The following is a 21,965-nucleotide window of genomic DNA, read 5'->3' on the forward strand; positions in this document are numbered from 1 at the left end:
TATTTAAGCATCTACAATACAAATTCTGGTTGCAATTCAGCACATACCTAACGTTAAGAATATTAGTATTCCTAGTGGGAATGGGTTGTGTATGCCAATGAAACTGAAAGCCCAACTGTATAAAACAATGGCACACCCTGTAATGCTTTATGGTGCAGAAGTATGGGCAATAAAGAGATAGCAGGTTCAATGCATACAGGTGTTTTAGATAAGATGTCTGCATTGTAAGAGTAGTTACATGAAGAGAGAGATTTCAAAATGCAAGTATTAAGTATTAAAAGTCAAAGTCTGTGAAGTGGCTGACAGAATCCAGGAAGCACAACTTTGCTGGTGTGGCTGCATGCAGAGGATGAATGAAGGCATGGCAATAGTTTGACAGGACAGGCTGTTCAGAAAGCAATCCCAAAGAAAGCTCAGGAAGCAATGGATGGACTGCATCAAAGAATTTAGTAAGTAGGTGGATCTTAGTGCTGCCTCGGATAGATAAAAGTGGCTGGTACTTGCACAGTGACCTGCACTGACCCCAGTAGATGGGAGAGGAAGGAGTATTCCAGTGGGAGAGTACTCCAAGCAGGACTACTCATGTGCTTAAAGTTAGGCATGGCCTAACTTAAAGTATGTTGTTGAATCAGGGCCCCTGTTGTTATTACCCTGCTATGCTTTGTTATAAAAGTAGCCTCCATATAGAGTAAATCCACTTTAAAATGTATTATTTACTAAGCTTTCTCAGTCCTCTTATACCAAACCAGACCAAATATAGTACTATACATCAGAAATGAGAAAAGACTAAGATATTTACACAGGGCTTGGATTCCTATGTATTAAATGCTAAATTCCCAGCACATGGATTTTTATGATGTCCCTCTGACTGGGTTGGCTCATGACCATGAGTACTTACTTCAGGCCAGACTGTCAAAAACAGAGCAGACCCCTCAAACTGGTGGTAAGTTCTATAATTCATTTTCACCAACCCAGTAACAAATGTGAATTCCTGGATCACTATGAGTCTCACCATGGAGTCCTAGACAGTGCCCTTAGACTCTTCATTGCCCTTTTTAAATTACTTGCCAAGCCAAGTAAAAAGACGCAACTCAGTTTGGGTTTTTAAAAACTGACTTTTACTTTGTTTTACCTATTTCTCTAAAATGTTCACGTTCTGGTTTGATGTATTTGTAATAAGACTTTCAAATCATGGATGGGTTTACTCCCAGATCAGTTTCTTGAAGTGGTTAGTCTATTTGCATTCAGAGAATGGTGTCTCAGATCATTGTGTTTTGTTAGATATTTTACTATTTTGTGCCTGCAGAACATTCATGGTGTGGGGTGTGAGTTGTTCACTATCTTATGAGATGAGTCAGTTTCTGACTAATATGCTGTATTCCTGTGGGTAGGATGATCTCAAACCTCAGACTTCCACATGATCTTGCTCTCTCAGCAACTTTATTATATACTGATTAGTTGTTTTAACACATGGCTACTCCTAAATTCATTGTCTCGTTGCTATTCAATCTATCTACTTTCAATATCTAGCAGTTAAAAGTTTTTTAAAAAAGTAAATTGTAATCAAGATTTATACATTACTGGCAACTGAATTATATTATATGTACTCTCTTCCCATTTCCCACTCTCCGACCCCCATCCCACTCCAATTCTTTACTTTTATATGTAAATCTAGGCCTTGATCATGCAATGAACTCTGGGTAGGTGGTTATGCAGGTATTTAAATCAGTGGTGCTTATAGTTGGGGTACAGGCTCATTGTGGGATCCTGGCCTTACGTTGCAAACACTCCAAGGCAGGTACCAGATGTTTTGAGGTTGTTCAGTATGGCATTTAGCATACTTTGGGTGCTAGGTAGATAATTATAGAGCTTCACAAGTCCGTACAGACATTAATTTATCACAGCACTTTCTTTTGGTAGATGAATATCATTGTCCTTATTTTACAGAGGGATAAACTTGTTTCAGGGCAGATAGTGATTACGGCCTTGTCTATACTACCACAGCGGCATCAATCCCTGGTAAGTGTAGACATGGCCTAAGTGACAGAGCCAGAAAAAAAAAATTTGAGGAGTTTTTGGCCCTCACTCCCATGTTTAGAGCATTAGACCGTATTGCCTCTGCACATATGACTTGGTACTCCCCACACACCCGCAGAGCAAACATTCAAGTAGCAGAAAACTTTCAGAAGCAACTGAAAGTTTTCTGCTACTTGAACAAATTTTAGTGTTAAATGTTCTGAATTTTAAAGCTGTTTTTGTTTATTTATGAGTTTGAAAGGAGGGCATAGACTCTGGTGGGAGACACTCATGGCTTAAGATTTCACAGGGACCTAATGCTAATACTGAAGATAAATACTATGTACAGTTTTCTAAATTTTCCATGCTGTTTATTAGCTCATTTTACCTGAATATACAGCTGAATTCTTAATGTGTTTGAAATTACAATACAGCACTGAGGAAGTTAAGATTTACTAACATGAGTTTAACTAAGTGGAAAAAATTAAATCTAAGTGAAGTGTGACAAGGTTTTGACAGGTTTTGTGATACGGTTTTTTTTTTTTAAGAAATATTTAAAGAATTTCCTCTAGGAAAAATATCTTCACTTATTTGAGAATGTTTCGTTTTCCTGAACCTTAATGTTTCTTTTGCTTATCTGAGTTATTTGTTATCCCCAAAACTGTGCGCCATATTTTTCATAGCTTGTTCAAAAGAAAATGTTATGCTACATTGTCATGTCTTCCCTTTCCTGGAAAAAAGGAAGCTCAGTATATATATGCACCTATACATGTATGTGCATTTACATATATATATTATATGCATATACCTACCTTCTAATTCCTTAGGGCTCTATTGTAATTTCGGATATATTAAGAATACAGCCGTGCATTCTGGTACAATGCAGCTCCTCCTTTTCAATTCCATTTCAGTGCCACAATCAGTTTTGAGACACTGATGCATATATGCATGGAACCCACATGTGAGTTGATTTGTAGAGGTAAAAACAAATTTTTTTGTTGGCTTCACTAGTACCATTAGGTGCTTAAACAGCAATGCTGCTAATACACTTGTAGTTCTGCAGGAGTGCTCGACTCCTAAATTCAAAATGCCACTATGCTCTTGACTTACCTTTCATGAGGCCATAGCAGACCATTAAATATTTAAGCAGAACTCTCCATAGAAAGCAATGAGGAGTTCTGCTTAAATACTAGTGGACTGATATGACCCATGTTGAGAAGTGTGCTCCGAATGTGATCATATTCTTAGTGAATGATGACACAGATCTTTTATATGCTAAAGAGGATTTACACCTGCTCATGGGAATCTTCAGTATCCTCCTTTTCACTCCTGTTTCAATGCTAGGATCAGTTTTGAGGAACTAATAGATATTAATTCTTTCTAGGTTTTATGCAAATACCATAGACAGAAGCCATGGTGTGCAACCCAGTTGCATTCATATTTCATGTTTTGTGTTTGCATTGAATTTACATGTGCTATGGACTGTTGTCAGTTTTATGCGCAGAACTGATCAGGACATCTATAGATAAGTTTGTTACTTATCTCTTCTTTCTTCCCCCTCTCCCCTTTCTCCTTGTAATTAATGATTTTTTTTCCAGCAGGCTGACATAATTGTAATGATATTTCTTCTGTGCAAGCTTTAATTATATTTTATCATTTACGATACATTATTTTTCCCTTCCCTGTGCTAACAGGGTGATAATCTGGAAAAATGATATTTCTCTCTAGGCTTCCTCGGATGAGGAGTGATGAGAAATCTATGTACAAGCTGTTTGTCTCTGGGAAAAAAATTCCAACCATTAATACAATTTTATTTTCACTGAAGCTTAAGATATTTTGAAGCAGAAGAATTTCATTGTTTCAAGAAGCATGTTCAGGAGTAAATGGGAGATATTTTTATAAATGCTGAAGAGGTTAATATTTTTTATTATGTAACTGTAAATGGTGATAAAATGAAATGATGGAACATTTATGTGCAAACTGAGCAAGAAGCTTATAAGTGCTTTTTTGTTGTTAGCTAATGGGCCACTGTGAGAAAACTGCCAAATGAGGTAGAAAACATTCATTTGTACTTACTTTGTTTACCACTGTGTATTTTCATTAGCAGAATTTCACAATTCATTCTGCTGTGAAGCCAATAGTTCCTTTGTCATGTTGTGACTGAGAAGCCACTCAGACTCATTGGGTCACAACGGGAGTTCTGCCATTGACTTCAATGGGGCCAGAATTTCATTTGTAGACTCATTACATTCACTCATAGGCTCATTCTGAGATATTATGTTGTTCAAAATGTCACGGCATGGACATCAATATTTTACAAAATCATAGAGCTAGATTGTTCCAGAAGGATAGAGTTTACTAAGGGACAGCACATCCCTCTACTGCCTCAGGAGCAATCCTAGGAAGGATATATGGTTCCATTCTTTCCCTACTTTCCCCTTGCCTCAATGGGCAGTAATTTATGGCTGGTCTATACTAGCAGTAACTGCAACTCTCTTCCCACCCTGTGCAAGCTAAGTGTGTTGGCCAGTGTGGGGAAGAGCCAAGTCTCTACCCATTCCTCAGCTACTTTCTGTCCATTCACTCAGGGGGGCCGTGTGTGGGTGCACAATGCCTCTTACTTCTACATGCCTGGACCCAAAGTGAGGGTAGCCCACACAGAGGCATGGTGTATTTGTGTGTCATTTCTCCTTCCAACCTTATGCATGTGTGCATGCAGCCCAAGAAAAAATCTAGGCTGTAACAAAAGTTGCTTAATATTGTTATACCAATATAATAAAAACCAGCAGGATCTTATTAAGAGGGATAAGGCAAAGATGCCACATTTATTGCAAATATAATAATAAAGCAAAAGATAAAAATAAATGTCATTTTACTACTTATTCCTATTACTACTTATTTCTTACACACACACACACACACACACACACACTCACACTCATTCATTCAAGTTCTGTATAGGTGTTATTGTTACCAGCCTAGACGTTGCTCATGCCAAGTTACTGGCCAGGTATCTTGGTCATGAGGATGGAGCCGAGTCTGTGTCAGATGCACCTGATGCTCCTGGAGGCTGGCAGCAGAACCAGAGACTCAAAGTCCTCAGTCTTTGGAGTCCATTTTTATAGGAATTATTTCCTATGTTAGTCTATGGGAACCGTTTCATCCTGCTATTGTTGGCTCAATTAGCAGATGGCACATTCCTGGTGGCTCCACACTGTCTAAAGTGGCACATTCCTTTCAGGTGTTTGGGGTGGATCCCAGTTTACCCTCTGGGGGTTGTCTGGTGGTCCACATTCTTCGGCCGATGGATCCTTTTCAGGTTGGCACCTTCCTAACCATTCATGTACATCAAACATTCATCAACATACATTTCATATCTTAACCATATTTTAATTTACTGTCTCCACCACTTTTGGAGTGTGTGTTAATTCATATGAGATTCCTGGCCCTGTAATCGTAGAGGGTGGGGTCTGTTTGTTTACATTGTATCAATTACAGCTTAAGGCTAGCATAGAGTTTACTTCAAGAACAAAGTCAATTCACTTGTTTGTAAGTTTTACACAGTAATAGAGTATCTTTCACAGAACAGATACAATCAGTGTTTTCTGAAGACAGGAGCTTACAAGTTTTAACATAAGAACTTAAAAGATATTTGTATTTGGTGAACCTAGGGGGTCACTGTCACTTGGGGGAATCACTGTTAGTACCTTTTTTTAATATCCCTACAATATCAAAGCATGTTATTTGAAACTAGTTTCTATTTTCAGAAACTAGGCAGTTGTCACAACGTTGGATCCAAATTGTTAAATGTCTTTTGCTTCAAGGGATATGCAGGATAACTTAAAATTAAGTCACCTTCATCTTTTATTTAATTTTTTAAAAAATCAGTACACTTGTACACGTGGGAGTTCTGAGACCAAAAATAAAAGGAAAGGAACTTGTCAATTTTTACTTATGCAGATAGAAGACAGAGATAAGGAAAGAGAATTAAAAAAGATAAATGTAATGTTATCTGCATAAACATGTACAATAATTACTTGTTCTTGTAATTTTTCCTACAGCACTGTAGCAGTTAATTTCCCCTCTTTGCTATATAGATTAAGGAGCTAGAAGTGAGGATCTGGGGTTCCAAAAAGGTTGCATTATACACTATTCCTTGCCTCCTCTTCCCACGTGTAATGGACCTCCTGTTGTCATCAGTGGGTGTTTTTCAAGATTGGACTGTGACACTCCTACTAGTAACTAAACATTTTAGGGCCTAACCCCGCAAGTACTTATTAATGGAAAGTAGTATGTGTTTGCAGACCCATAGTAAAGTTTGTAAACTGCTATCTTCAGCATCACTACATGGAAAAATTACATTGGCATTGGTATGAGCATCTGTCAAGGTTTTTTCCCCCCACTTTGAACTTCAGAGTAAAAATGTGGGGAAACTGCATGGACCCTTCTAAGCTTAATTCCTAGCTTAGATCTGGTTACGCTGCCACCAGCCAGAAGTCTGTGTCTGGCACACTTCTGTTCCCCCAAAACCTTCCCTGGGGAACCCAAGATCCAAACCTCTTAGGTCTTAAAACAAGGAGAAATTAACCATCCCCTGCTTTTCCCCCCAGACTTTCCCCTTCCTGGGTTGCCTTGGGAAGCTTCACACTGATCCAAACTCCTTGGATCTTAAAACAAGGAGGAATTAATCATCCCCTCGTCCTTTCCCTGCCACCAATCCCTGGTGAGTTTAGACTCAATCCCTTGGATTCTAAAACAAGGAAAAATCAATCAGGTTCTTAAAGAGAGCTTTTAATTAAAGAAAGAAAAGGTAAAAAATATCTCTGTAAAATCAGGATGTAAAATGCTTTACAGGGTACTCGGATTCATATAGACTAGAGGGACTCAGCCTGAGATTCAAAGTTACAGCAAATAAGAGGTAAAAATCCTTCCAGCAAAAAGACACATTTACAAGTTAAGAAAACAAACATAAGACTAATCCCCCTTGCCTGGCTATACTTACAATTTTGAAACATGAAAGATTGATTGGGAAAGTCTGAGTGTATGTCTGGTCCCTCTTAGCCCCAAGAGTGAACAACGAAGAAAAAAAACAACACAAACAAAAACTTCCCTCCACCAAGATTTGAAAGTATCTTGTTCCCCCATTGGTCCTCTGGTCAGGTGTCAGCCAGGTTCACTGAGCTTCTTAACCCTTTACAGGTAAAAGAGACATGAACCCTTAACCATCTGTTTATGACAGCATCATTCTTTGCTCTATATTTCTCTTTCTCTCCTATCCTTTTTTACTTTTCTTCCCTTGCCCTTGCTTACTTGTCCTTCTTTGTTATCTATGTTTAACTTTCATTTTCTTTCTGTCTTCCCTCTCCTTTCTCCTTCCCTTTTCCCCCATTTTTGTGCTCTTTGTATTTTTCTTGCATCCCCTCACTACAAGTGCATGTGCACATCATATGCCCTTGTGCAGGACAGCAGAATTCACCAGTAACTGCACACTGCACCATAATAACTCTAGCTCAGGAACCAATCCATGCAACAAACCTCGATGCCAACTCTGCCCACATATCTACACCAGCGACACCATCACAGGACCTAACCAGATCAGCCACACCATCACTGGTTCATTCACCTGCACATCCACCAATGTAATATATGCCAGCAATGCCCCTCTGCTATGTACATCGGCCAAACTGGACAGTCTCTACGGAAAAGGATAAATGGACACAAATCAGACATTAGGAATGGCAATATACAAAAACCTGTAGGAGAGCACTTCAACCTCCCTTAAGGTGGCCATCCTGCAGCAAAAAAACTTCAGGACCAGACTTCAAAGAGAAGCTGCTGAGCTTCAGTTCATCTGCAAATTTGACACCATCAGCTCAGGATTGAACAAAGACTGTGAATGGCTTGCCAACTACAGAACCAGTTTCTCCTCTTTTGGTTTTCACACCTCAACTGCTAGAACAGGGCCTCATCCTCCCTTATTGAACTGACCTCGTTATCTCTAGCTTGCTTGCTAGCATATATATACCTGCCCCTGGAAATTTCCACTACATGCATCTGAGGAAGTGGGTATTCACCCACGAAAGCTCATGCTCCAAAACGTCTGTTAGTCTATAAGGTGCCACAGGATTTTTTGCTGCTTTTACAGATTCAGACTAACACGGCTACCCCTCTGATACTGGAAAACTGAATATCTGGTCCATGGGATATTCCAGAATTTTGACATTTCTTTTCCTTGCAAATTGGAACCAAAAAGTCACATTTTGAAATTGTCCAAGGAATAGAAATTATGAAAAAATTCAATTAGGAAAAACTTGAAATGTTTCATTTTTATATCAATTGTATTATAACTTTAATACTGTATTCAAATATTAATATTAACATTATTTTAAATAATAGTAAAATATGTAAAAGTATAAATAAAAGTGAATCAAAATTTTAAAAGTATAAATGAAAAGAAATAACCTGATCATTGAAATGACCTTATCAAAACAAGGACGTCTAAATAAATAAGTTTGACACTTTCACAGAGAAAATTGCATTTAAATCGAGACGTTTTTGTAAAACAGTTCAGTTTTGACCAATCTGCATTTTCCGATAGAAAGCCATTTTGCCAAAAAAATCTAGCCTGCTCGAGTGCTTTACAAATGAAAGAACAGTGAGAAGAAAAGTGATTAGCATTTTAATTGATGTCCCTAAGCTGTCCTTCCTTGTGTAATGTACTTCAGAGGGAACTAGTTTAGTAGTGAAAAAATTAAAGATGGAAAAGACTTGTTGGGTCTTATTGGTTATCACTTGCCAAAGCAAGATGAGTCCTTAGAGTATAATTTTCAAGTGCTTTAGTTAGTCTGTCTTTAAAAGTGGATCTTAAATTTTGCCTTCCAGTAGATGCAGAAAATCTAATTCTAGTTTGTTTTTCCTCCTCAAACTCTTTGCAGGCAAAGCTGATAGAAAAGGGAATGAGATTAGCCTCACATTATGTGGTCAGTTTCCCTTTGTACCATTTCCATTCTGCAAAGCACTGGAATGATGCATTTGCTATTGCTGGCATCACATTGAATTATTATTATTTTATGATTACATCCTCTCACACCAATTTTGGTGTGCAGAGGGGAAACCATTCTCTTCCATCCTTCTCTGTCATTAGCTACTGCTTCTATCTGCTCTATGGCAGAGATCAACTGTTCTGCCTTCCCTGCTAAGGGTTCTTATGAAGATTTCTTTTGAGTGACCTCATTTCCTCACAGCAGTTGGTTTCCACTTGATAGCATCATGTGGGAATCTATATGTTGGCATCCAGAGTATGTCCCCCAAATATGTCTAATGCTTCCTTCTGATTCTAGTGGAGATGAGCTGCTGGTTGACAATTTCTCAGATCTCTTCATTGGTAATAAAGTCTCTCCATCCAATGATCAGAATCTTTTATAGGCACTTATTTTTAAAGACATCTATTTTTCCAATTAATATTATAATAGATCGCCAGTTCTCGCAGCCATATCTTAGCACTGAAATTTGAGTGGAAGTCTGAGCTGAGTTTGAATTCAAAATTTTCAGTTTTGTTTTGTACTGTATATCTTTGATTTCCATACACTGTTCAGTTAATGAATGTTGATGCTTTTCCTATCCTTGATATCTTTTACTTGAGGTCTCTGTTGGCTACTTACTTGCTCTGTTCTACTTACTTGATGTTATTGCCTTCTAATATGATGCTACTTCTTGACATCTGGGTTTCCAGGATTTTCTGTGTGTAAATGATTTTGAGCCCTTCTAGGCATGCTGTTTTGGCAAAGCGTCTGTCTTTGTAGCTTTTTGAGGGTGTCACTCAATAAGGCAATATCATCACCAAAATGTTTGTCTGCAAGGCATTTGCCATTTCCTCATGCGATCCCAGTGTTGGGTAGCTAATACACTTCTTCATTATCTAGTCTGTGGCAATGCCAAACAACAGCAGAGATCAAGTGCAACCCTGTTTCATGCAGATGTCCATGCTGAAACTTTCTGATGTCTAGTTGTTCATTCTTTAGGCTCACTTTGCATCGCTTGATGACGTTGGTGATTTTCGGTGGAATTCCATGAAATTGAAGAATATTCCACGAAGTATGCCCATGCAGACTGTTAAACATCTTTTGAAAAATTAATGAAATTGATAAGAGGAGACTGCCATTTTGTACATTCTATGACGGGTCCTGAGTGTGAATATCTAATCCACACACGATCTTTTGGGCCTGAATCCATCCTGTTCTTCCCTAGTCATTGCATCCATTCCTTCTTTCACTCTATATAGTATCTCATTTCAGAAGACTTTCCCTATAACAGTGAGTAGCCTGACTCCGCTCCAGTTGTTACAGTCAGTAAGATAACTCATTTGGAATTCTGCCATTATTCCATGTGTAACCCTTCTGCCCCTCTGAGTTGGCAACAACAAGGGCCGGGTTCAGTATCCAGGGGTTCCGTTTCAGTAACACAATGCATAACCGGCTCGAGCCCCCACCCAGTGACCTGGGACACTCACATACCACACCCCCCTGGGCACCTCTAGGAGGCAATACTTCCCCTCTCGCAAGCACGGAGTCTGAGTGTAGCAAAATCTTTTTAATAAAGGAAGGAACCAATGCGGCATCCCATTGGAGGAACACCACAAACAGGGTTATAACACAAACCATAAACAAAAACCCACCTCCAAGTACGTTTGGCACTGTCCTTTTTCCCCTTAGGGTTTTAAGTCCAATCATCCCAAAGTCCAACAACCCAAAAGTCTCTGGTCAGTGCCACCCCAGAGTTCGAGAGTTTATCTGTAGAGGTCCCTCCCCCCAGCCTGGGTAGAAAGGGGCACCTTACGTGGTCCGGGGCCAACTGCCCTGCCTCTCCGTGGGTTCTGCTTCCACCTTCTCCGCGAACTGCACCGCTTTACCAGCCGTCCACGCTGCTCCTCCAGCCGTCCTCAGAAACTGCTCCTCTCCACCAGCTGCTCTGCTCCATGAGCTGCTCCAGGTCTCTCTGCGAGCTGCTCGGCTCCGCTCGCTCTGTGGGCCACTCCACCCGTGCCACAGCTACTCCGCTCTGCTGGGCACTCCGCTGCCACCAGCTGTCCCGTGATCAGCTCCAGCCATCCCCACAACTGCTCCACTCCGCCAGCTGCTCTGTTCCACAGTATAGCTTCAGGCTCCCCCACTAGTTAGCACAGTGCTCAGTGCTCTCGGCTGAGTAATTTCAGCTCTTTAGTGATTTCAACTCTTAGTGATCTCAGCTCATAGTGGGGGAGCCCCAGTGCTAGTGCACCATTAGCCCAAAGTGAGTTCAGCTCAGTAACCTATATTTAGATTCTTGAGGGAATAAAAAAATCAACTCTGACATTCCACAGTGGAGAGAGGAGGGGGTGGAACTGGTGCTTCTGGCTCCACAAGGAGACTGCACCACCAGGCACAGATACCTGTCCCCAGCCTCTCTCAATTCACTGGGTTTTGGAACCCATGTCCCTTGTCTAGCAAGTACCACCCAACTGAGGGTGAGTCATTTGTCACCAAGCAGTCCCACAGCTCGGCAGTCTGGGATAGGGTAGGCATGCCTATGCAAATACACTCTCTGAAATTCTTTCCACCAGATGTCAGGGTAGAGCTTATCCTGACTCTGCTTACACATGTTTCTCCTGGGCAGGAGGGGTGGGGGGTCTCTTTTTCCCAGATTTCATTGAATACCTCTGCCAGTTTCATTAGAGTGGTAGTGTCAAGTGCTGTTGTGATTTGGTCATCTCATAGTGCTTTGTTGTTTTTTGGCCTCTTAATTGCAGCCTGTACTCATGGCATGTCTTGTGGATTGATATTAATATCAAGTTGATCAGCTTCATGTGTTTCATCAAACTCTGATGCTTAGGTAGGGTTGGTTCTGTTGAAGACTTCTTGGAAATGCTCTGCCAATCTGTTGTTCTGTTCTACCTCAATTGTAAGCAGTTTTCCATCATTTCCTTTTACTGACCCATTGTTTCCCCAAGGGTTTTAGTCAGTTGTTAAATGTCTCTGCTGTGGTTTCACATCATAGTTTCAGCTGCTAGGTCTTCAACATATCTCCATTTATCTTTCCTTGTGTTGGTGTTCACTGCTTTGTCTGTTTTCTTATACACTTCCTTTTGTTTTTCCAATATTTCATTGCTCTTAGCATTCAGAAGTTTTCCTGTTAGTGCCTTTCTTTCTTCAGTAGGATGCCACATCTTTTAGCTCATCCAATTCTTGCTCTGTCTGTGTTGATATCCAACGTCTGCTGCAGCTTGAATCACATTGTGTCTGAGCACTGCCAATTTTTCAGCAGATCCAGCCAGTCTCACATTTACTTCACATTGTAATTTCTCAACAGTACTCCTTTTGTTTTCAATTCTGTACTGTTGATTTTCTTTGCCACTTTCTTTTTAAACATGGTCTTTCTCCATTTTAATTTCAGCCTGGCAATGCAAAGTTTGTTTCTTATTGATATTTGTTGCTCGATATGCCTTTGCATCTTGGGCAGATGATCTATATCTCAAGATTATGCAGAAGTGATTGATCTGTGGTTTTGTTTTGCCATCTGGTGAATTCCATGTTTCTTTATGTATGTGTTTTTAAGGGAACAGAATACTTACAAGGCCTAGTCAGACACCAAGCACAATTCAATGAATGTCTTGCCATTTTGGTTACTGATTCCCAAACTGTGCTTTCCCATTGCTCTTTCTAGTCCTTGGTTATCTCATCCTACTTGAGTGTTAGTTGCCCTTTGCAAGGAATAAATAATATTTTGGTATTCTATTAATCCCACTTTGGAGGCAATTGTAGAAATTATCTTTATCCTCATCACTATCTTCCTCTGTCAGAGCACAGCACTGTACGGCTGATATTTTTAGGACTCTGGTTTGGAATCTAGCATATATGTTGCAATGATTGATAGGTTCCCAGTTAAGTGATTTTTCCACAGAATCTATCATAAGGAGTGCTATTCCTGCTGTATACATTACCACTGTGACCTAAATATATGAGATATTGCTTCTCTTGCTTTCAGTGCTTCTTATCCATATCTTTCAGTCTGCTCTTAGGGGTGCCCAAGATTTCAGGTCCATCTCTGTCATGATCTGTCAGATCATTAATGTCTGAAACATTGTTCTCATGTCCCAATAAACAATCTGACGTGTTTTCTTGCTACCAGCATCAAGCGTTTTCAGGTCCTGGCTTCTGGAGTCTTGCTCTCACCAGGAGCCTTCATGCAGCATGAGTGGTTGGCAGTATTCTGTATTGAGCAGCCATTTTTACAGGAATGGCAGCCTGGTTCCATTTCTGTAACCAAGGAGGGTTTGTTTAAAAGGCTAGTGGATGAGTCACGAGTTCCACCCTCTCAACTTGGTCTTGGTGTGGGACCGGCAGCCACGTCAATGGGTAGCAGGCAGGGTTGTTGAATTGTAGTGCAATCTTAAATTGACTTGTGGGCCCACTCAATAAACAGAATCATTCAGCATTGACTCTCCTGTGTCAGTCTGAAGTAATATTCGCCTAACTTCATAGCTTAGTCTCTTAAATCCCCCAAATCTAACCAATAGGCTTTGACTGCCATCATAACAACATCCACTGGAAGTAACTGATTATGTACTTTTGACACTGATTTAGGCAGTTTGTGCTTTTAAATCAAGATACTGTATCTTAATTACATAAAATAGACCAGATTCTCATCTCAGTAACACTGGTACGAATCTGCAGTAACTCCACTTAAGTCATTTTTTGTTTGTTTGTTTTAAATAACCAGCCTTCATTTCCAGTTTTGCCATTGTTTTCTTTTCATGATGGATTTCAAGAATGCTACATTTGACAGTTTCACTATTTTTATAATGGTACATATTTGTAATTTCAGCTGACTGTAGTTTTCCATATGGAGACCCATCCTCTGCAAATCATGACAGACTGGTAGAGCCTTTCAATCCATCTGCTAATTCTGCCTGGGTGAGGAAGCCATAATACTCATTTTTTGAAGTGGTTTTCTTTGCTCCACTGTATTTGGAAATTAGGCTCTCTCCCAGGTCATTCGTATATAAAGAATACACTCACAAATCTAAGACTGAGCCTTGTGGCATTGGCAAGCCCACTTATCTTCCTTTACTACTACTAATGACTTTATACAGAGACTCTACTTTTATGTGTAAGCAGGTTTTTAATTCATTTTAATAACTCTCCTTCTCTGTGGAACTTTCTGACATTTGCAATCAAAACCTTGCTGCAGTGCACAGATTTCATGGCCTGAGCCTCTTTTTCAATTTAGATAAATTATATCCATTACTTTGCCTTTTTCCTTCCAGCTCAATAATATGCTTAAAGGAACTCAAGCATATCTGACAGCTATGATCCTCCTTTCATGAATCTAGGCTGACTGGTCCTTACCTCACTGCATGTTGTACGTAATCCTTTCCCTTATTAATGTTTTCTGTGTCTCCTCACAACTGAAGATAAAATGCTATTTTGATCCCATCTTCATTATGGGGATAGCTTTACATGTTAGCTATCTTTGGGAACTTTCTCCACCCTTTGTGAGCTATAAAACAAATTTCTTTCAAAGGCTTTCTGTTTTCCTTGTGGTTTCTGACATCATCCCATCTTGGTCTGAATCTGATCACCCTTAAATCGTTCTATTCTGGGGTAATGGTAAAATTTAATAATCTGCTTTTTCAAGCAGGAGAATACCTCTGAGGATTCATGCAGGCTCTCAGCAGTATCAACCTCATTTGTCACTAAGGCTTTGTCTACACTGCCACTTACAGAGCTGAAACTTTCTTCACTCAGGGGTGTGAAAAAACACCCCGTGACCAATGCAAGTTTCAGCGCTGTAAAGTGGCAGTGTAGCTCCCAGCACTGGTAGCTACTCCCCTCGCGGAGATGGTTTTGTTACAGCACTGGGAAGAGTTCTCTCCCAGTGCTGGAGCTGCAACCAGGGCTTGCTTGGGGCGGCATGCCCCAGGGGGCGCTCTGCAGGTTGCCGGGAGGGCGGCACGCAGCTCCGGTGGACCTCCTGCAGGCATGCCTGTGGAGGGTCCGCTGGTCCCGCGGCTCTGGTGGAGCATCCGCAGGCACGCTTGCAGGAGGCTCACCGGAGCTGCAGGACCAGCGGACCCTCCACAGGGACGCCTGCGGGAGGTCCACCGGAGCCACGGGACCGGTGAGTGACAGAGCGCCCCCCCCCGGCGTGCCACCGTGCTTGGGGCGGCGAAATGGCTAGGGCCAGCCCTGGCCCCAACTACACAACCATGGCAGTGCTTTAACATTGGCTGTGTAGACTTCCCTAACTTACCTTAAGGGCCACATTGATGCCTCACCTAGCGGTTTATCTTTTGTGTACTTAAAGTACCTGTCTGATATTCATCTTCATTTTCTTTGCTCTTTTTATTTCAGTGACCACTCTAACCCTCCTTATTAGTGTTTAGATCCTGATTTAAGTTTTGTTTGTATACCTTTCTGTCAGCCTCTTTTCCTGATATTTAAAATTTCCAGTAAGACTTTTCTCCTCAAATCCATTTGTCAACTTCTCTTTCCAGACAAATGTCACAGAGCTATTCTTGGTCTAACAATATATATTACTAACTCTTGTAAACAACCTTATTGCTAAGAGTAATTTTTGTTGTTAAGTATCCTCCATTTTTCGTCTCATTCTTTCTCTTTCCCCTGCCTTATCCCATTTGGTTTTACTTGGGAAGGCCTGTGCTGTTAACTGGACTTAGCTATTGCAAGCATATGCAATGTGTCTTATTTCTGCCTGTAACTCGCTTTTTAGCTCAATCACACTTCCAAGATCCTCCTCTGTCTTGAATCATATCTTCTCTACACTAGATTTCAATATTATATTGTTTCCTTTCTTGTCACTTGATGCATGTACTGAATTCAGTCACGTCCCAGATATGCTAGCACATTGTATCCCCCGGTCTTCTTATTTCCACTAGATGTAATCTAGGGTCTATCTAGATAATTTAATTTTTACATTACTATCACTCTAGCCTTTTTAAATGCTATTTTATTAGCGCAATTATTTCATAGTCTAGTTGTTCCTTCTGGTGAGGAGAAAGTCTGTCCCTATAACTAATTTGCTGTCTGAAGCATATTCAGTTTCAATTCATAATGGTTTTATATCATTTGTATTTTCTTCCCGTCCACTTTTCAAGGACTTCCAAACCCTCCTTGACAAAGCAGGCTCTCTGCTTCTCTTTAACAATGTACTGAATATCCTTATTCTCCCAGCTACCATAATCTCCCAGCAAATTGTGAGTTATCATACCTAGTAGAGAGAAGATGTTCAGGTCCATAAATTAATTGAGAGGTCAGCTCCCCAAATCAATCAATATTCTGGGGAAAATCTTCAAAGGTCATCTTGTTTACCCAGAATGGATGTGTTAGTTAGAAGGCCCTCAGCCAAGATCATCTTTCACTCCAAGGTATAGCTAGGATACCAATCAACTTGCTATGCCACAGGCACACTTTTCTTAGAAAATAAAATGCTAGGATAATAAAAAATCATGAAAGACAATGATTCATTTCCAAGTCAACTGCAGGACCATCCATTCAAATATTTCCCTCTGCAATATGCATTTAGCACCTAATCCAGTGCCCATTGGAGTCAATTGGGATAATTTCACTGACTTCTGTGGGCACTGAATCAGGCCCATACTGTTCAAATTCTAAGCTGTTTTTATTTGCAGTTGTAAATGAACTTTAGAAGATCTTCCACTTCAGATCAGATGCTTATTTGGAGCATTGCTGCAGCGTCTAAACCTTTTATGACCCTCCTTCTTCAACGTTTCTTCCCGACCCTCTTGATCTTTGTATTGGAGACATTACCTTCCTGTGGAAGCTGCTGCTACATTAATCTATATAAAATTATGCCACTGCTACCATCTTCACCCAAAAGTCAAACTAACCCCAACCTCAACACTTTCTGAGGTTCTGGTGATTTTTTTTAAAAAGTATTTTTCCTCAATATGTATTTTCTGTATCTCACCCACACAGCCCTACAGTACCTTTTATCTTCTTATTACAATATACCATATTTCACCACCGCCTTTACTCTACTGGCAACACCTGCCCTGACCACCCGCTCTGCTCTTTTTTTCCCCAAGCACCTTCATGCTTTCTCCTATGTCTGTTTGAAAGAAGACATTTTAATTCACATCAGCAGCCTCCACATGGGGCAGTTGGCGCACAACTGCAATTTGCACCCATGCAGTTCGCCTTGCAGCATGTTACAGACAAGTCCTAAGAATGTCTGTAGATAAGAAAGGTCTTTTGAACTAGGTCAGATAATAAAACAGATTTGATGAATGGGATGTTTACCGGACAGACTGCCTTCAGTAGAGAAAATAAATAAATACATACATAAATAAATCATAAGATAAATGTTTTGACTCTATGGAAACTGATCAGTTAAAATCAGCTGTTGAATTAAAATTCCTTTTATGCTCCTGGATTACACTGATTGTTTTCATAACTTTTTGTAAAGCTTACTGTTTTTGAAGGAGTGTTGACAAATTGTAGTTACTAACCATTACATCTTCTCCTGAATGTAGCAGTGGATGTACTTGGAGATATGATATTATGTGCCAGTTTCACTCCCCATCCCCATAACCTCTTTAACAGAAATGAGTGTGTCAGTAATAAAGGGCCAGATTCTGATACCCTTACTCCAGTTTAGTAGCACTTTACTCTATATTAAAGTCCATTGGAATCAGAATCTGTTTTTTTATTATTGATAATGCATCAGACACATCCGTCAGATCCACCCAAAGTGGCAGAAATAAACTACAAAACATGATGATTTGAAGTGTTTCCATTTTTTTATGAGCCATCCAGAGGAAAGTTTTTTTGAACTGCTATGGGGAGGTTCATGTGTTACAAATGGTGCCCTCCTTTACTCCCCTGCATGGCCTACCCAGATCCTAGGGTCTGGAGGAGGGAAGGATAGCCATTGTGGGGCCACTAACCCCCCCACCCAGAGGTGGATAGGCAGGGAGCAGGGAATGGGCTCATCCCTCTGAGATGGAAATGCTCCCCTGTTTCCACCTGTGAAGAATGTGGGGGAGATCTGTATTTTTTTATATAAATATTGTGTGTACCTCTGGTAGTTTTGTGCTGTTTTCTAAAGAATTAAATTCTTCAGGAGCTCATCTCTCACATCCACAGGAAAGGATTACAGAGGCTTCAGATAGCCAGCCATCTATCAACACTTAAAAGATAATATCTGGGCTGCTCTCTTTGATAATCTTCCTCCACTGCCCTGTTGTGCTCACCAGACAAGTCTGGCAAGGGGAGGGATGGCCCTAGAGTACAGACACAGAGAACGAAAGGGTCTACCTGGTTCTAAAAAGACAGTGTGGATGGGGAATACCTTTTTACTTCTGTTGGTCAAAGAGACACACTTTCAAGCTTACAAGAAGAGCTCTTCTTCAGGTCTGGGAAAGATACTCAGATAAATACAAAGTAGAACAGATTGTATAGCATAAGAAGTTAAAACATATTGTAAGTGACTATTCAAGATGAAATAGGCAGTTAACATCTCTGCAGTCATATAACAAAAAAAAGAGATTAGTGGGCTACAGAATATTGTAATAAGCCACAAATCCAGTGTTTTTATCAAGTCCATGATTTTTAGTGCCTAGCAAAGTTCTGAAATTAAGCTCCCAGACTTGTCTTTTGAAGGTGGTGTGCATGTTTTTAGAACAGGTTTCAGAGTAGCAGCCATGTTAGTCTGTATCCGCAAAAAGAACAGGAGTACTTGTGGCGCCTTAGAGACTAACAAATTTATTTCAGCATAAGCTTTTGTGGGCTACAACTCACTTCTTCGGATGCATAGAATGGAACACACAGACAGGAGATATTTATACATACAGAGAACATGAAAAGGTGGAAATATGCATACCAACAGGAAGAGTCTAATCAATTGAGATGAGCTATCATCAGCAGGAGAAAAAAAACTTTTGAAGTGATAATTGAGATGACCCATAGAAGGTGTGAGGAGAACTTAACATAGGGAAATAGATTCAATTAGTGTAATGACACATCCGTTCCCAGTCTCTATTTAAACCTAAGTTAATTGTATCTAATTTGCATATTAATTTGAGTTTAGCAGTCTCTCTTTGGAGTCTTTTTTGAAGTGTTTTTGTTGCAAAATTGCCACCTTCAAGTCTGTCACCGAGTGGTTAGAGAGGTTGAAGTGTTCTCCCACTGGTTTTTGAATGTTATGATTCCTGATGTCAGATTTTTGTCCATTTATTCTTTTGCATAGAGACTGTCCGGTTTGGCCAATGTTCATAGACTCATAGGTCAGAAGGGACCAATATGATCATCTAGTCTGACCTCCTGCACAAGGCAGGCCACAGAACCCCACCCATCCAATTTTATAACAACCCCTAACCCAGGACTGAGTTATTGAAATCCTCAAAATTGGTTTGAAGACCTCAAGCTGCAGAGAATCCACCAGCAAGCGACCCGTGCCCCACGCTGCAGGGGAAGGCGAAAAACCTCCAGGGCCCCTGCCAATCCGCCCTGGAGGAAAATTCCTTCCCGACCCCAGATATGGCGATCAGCTAAACCCTGAGCATGTGGCCAAGACTCACCAGCCAGCACCCAAGAAGGAATTCTCTGCAGTAACTCAGTTCCCATCCCATCCAACATCTCCCCGCAGACCATTGAGCAGACCTATCTGGTGGTAATCCAAGATCAATTGCCCAAATTAACGATCCTATCATAACATCCCCTCCATATACTTATCAAGCTTTGTCTTAAAGCCAGAAAAGTCTTTTGCCCCCACTACTTCCCTCGGAAGGCTGTTCCAGAACTTCACTCCCCTAATGGTTAGAAACCTTCGTCTAATTTCAAGTCTAAACTTCCTAATATCCAGTTTATACCCATTCGTCCTCGTGCCTACATTAGTACTAAACTTAAATAATTCCTCTCCCTCCCTAACGTTAACCCCCCTGATATATTTATGTAGAACAAGCATATCCCCCCGCAGCCTTCTTTTGGCCAGGCTAAACAAGCCAAGCTCTTTGAGTCTCCTTTCATAAGGCAGTTTTTCCATTCCTCGGATCATCCTAGTAGCCCGCCTCTGAACCTGTTCCAGTTTGAATTCATCCTTCTTGAACATGGGACACCAGAACTGCACACACTATTCCAGATGGGGTCTCACCAACGCCTTATATAATGGTACTAACACCTCCTTATCCTTGCTGGAAATACCCCGCCTGATGCATCCCAAAATCGCATTTGCTTTTTTAACAGCCGTATCACATTGGCGACTCATAGTCATCCTGCTATCAACCAATACCCCAAGGTCCTTCTCCTCCTCCGTCGCTTCCAACTGATGCACCCCCAATGTATATCTAAAATTCCTATTATTAATTCCTAAGTGCATGACCTTGCACTTTTCACTATTGTATTTCATCCTATTTCTATTACTCCAGTTTACAAGGTGGTTCAGAACTTCCTGAATAGTATCCCTGTCCTTCTCCGTGTTAGCAATACCCCCCAGCTTTGTGTCATCCGCAAACTTTATTAGCACATTCCTGCTCTTTGTGCCAAGGTCAGTAATAAAAAGGTTAAATAAGATCGGTCCCAAAACCGATCCTTGAGGGACTCCACTAGTGACCTCCTTCCAGCCTGACAGTTCACCTTTCAATACGACCCGCTGGAGTCTCCCCTTTAACCAGTTCCTTATCCACCTTACAACTTTCATATTCATCCCCATCTTTTCCAATTTAACTAACAGTTCCCCATGCGGAACCGTGTCAAATGCCTTACTGAAATCTAGGTAAATTATATCTACCGCATTTCCTTTATCTAAGTAATCCGTCACCTTCTCAAAGAAGGAGATCAGATTGGTTTGACACGATCTACCTTTAGTAAATCCGTGTTGCAATTCGTCCCAATTACCATTGACCTCTATGTCCTTAACTACTTTCTCCCTTAAAATTTTTTCCAAGACCTTACATACTACAGACATCAAGCTAACAGGCCTATAATTACCCGGATCACTTTTATTCCCTTTCTTAAAAATAGGAACTACATTAGCAATCCTCCAGTCATACGGCACAACCCCCGAGTTTATTGATTGCTTAAAAATTCTCGCTAACGGGCTCGCAAGTTCCTTTAATATCCTCGGATGGAGATTGTCCGGACCCTCCGACTTCGTCCCATTGAGCTGTTCAAGTATGGCCTCTACCTCAGTTGTGGTAATATCCACTTCCATATCCACATTCCCATTTATCATCCCTCCATCATCGCTAGACTCCTCACTAGTCTTATTAAAAATTGCTGGCACATGATTGCATATATCACATTGGTAGATGTGCAGGTGAACAAGCCTCTGATGGTGTGACTGATGTGATTAGGTCCTATGATGGTGTCATCATAGTATGAGTATGTTAGTATGAGCAGTTTTTAGGGTCACACCAAATCCTGCCCAAATACATGTGTTCCACACTTGCAGGTGTCTCTCTATAAAGGAAGAATATCTGCCCTGGCGTGTGTTGCTTGCTGTAACCTCAAAAGCTTTTTGTTCTTCCTAGAGAATGAGTCTCCTGGGGACTAGAGAGTCAAGCAGTGATCTTTTCCCTTTAGGAGTCTAGCTTCTCAGTAAGGCACAGTGAGCTGGAAATACAGTGAGAGTTGTATCTACGGTTTCTATCCTTGTTAGGAGAGGGAGAGAGAAATCACTTTTTCAAGCACCTAGAAATCGTTCAGTTTCAGCACTGTTTGAAGCCCCCACAGAGAGTCAAATGATTCATTGGAGACAAAGCTGTAGTGACACAAATTACACTAGCCAAAAATGAGGATTTATTTTAAATGCAGATTCTGCTAAAGTTAATAATAGTTTGAAGTGTGTGTGTGTGGGGGGGGGGAATTCTCTTCCAGTGATTAACCTGTTCTTCGAAATAGTTGACATTGGACTAGGGAGAATAGTTAGTTGGG

The 21,965-nt window shown here is 40.6% G+C and overlaps 1 protein-coding gene across 3 annotated transcripts in view; it reads left to right on the forward strand.

The window, feature by feature from the left end:
* Positions 1-21,965, forward strand: part of CCSER1 (coiled-coil serine rich protein 1) — a 1,165,803-nt gene that overhangs the window by 1,082,053 nt on the left and 61,785 nt on the right. The window lies entirely within an intron of this gene.

Source organism: Gopherus flavomarginatus, chromosome 3, assembly GCF_025201925.1.
Source record: "Gopherus flavomarginatus isolate rGopFla2 chromosome 3, rGopFla2.mat.asm, whole genome shotgun sequence".
NCBI lineage: Eukaryota > Metazoa > Chordata > Testudines > Testudinidae > Gopherus > Gopherus flavomarginatus.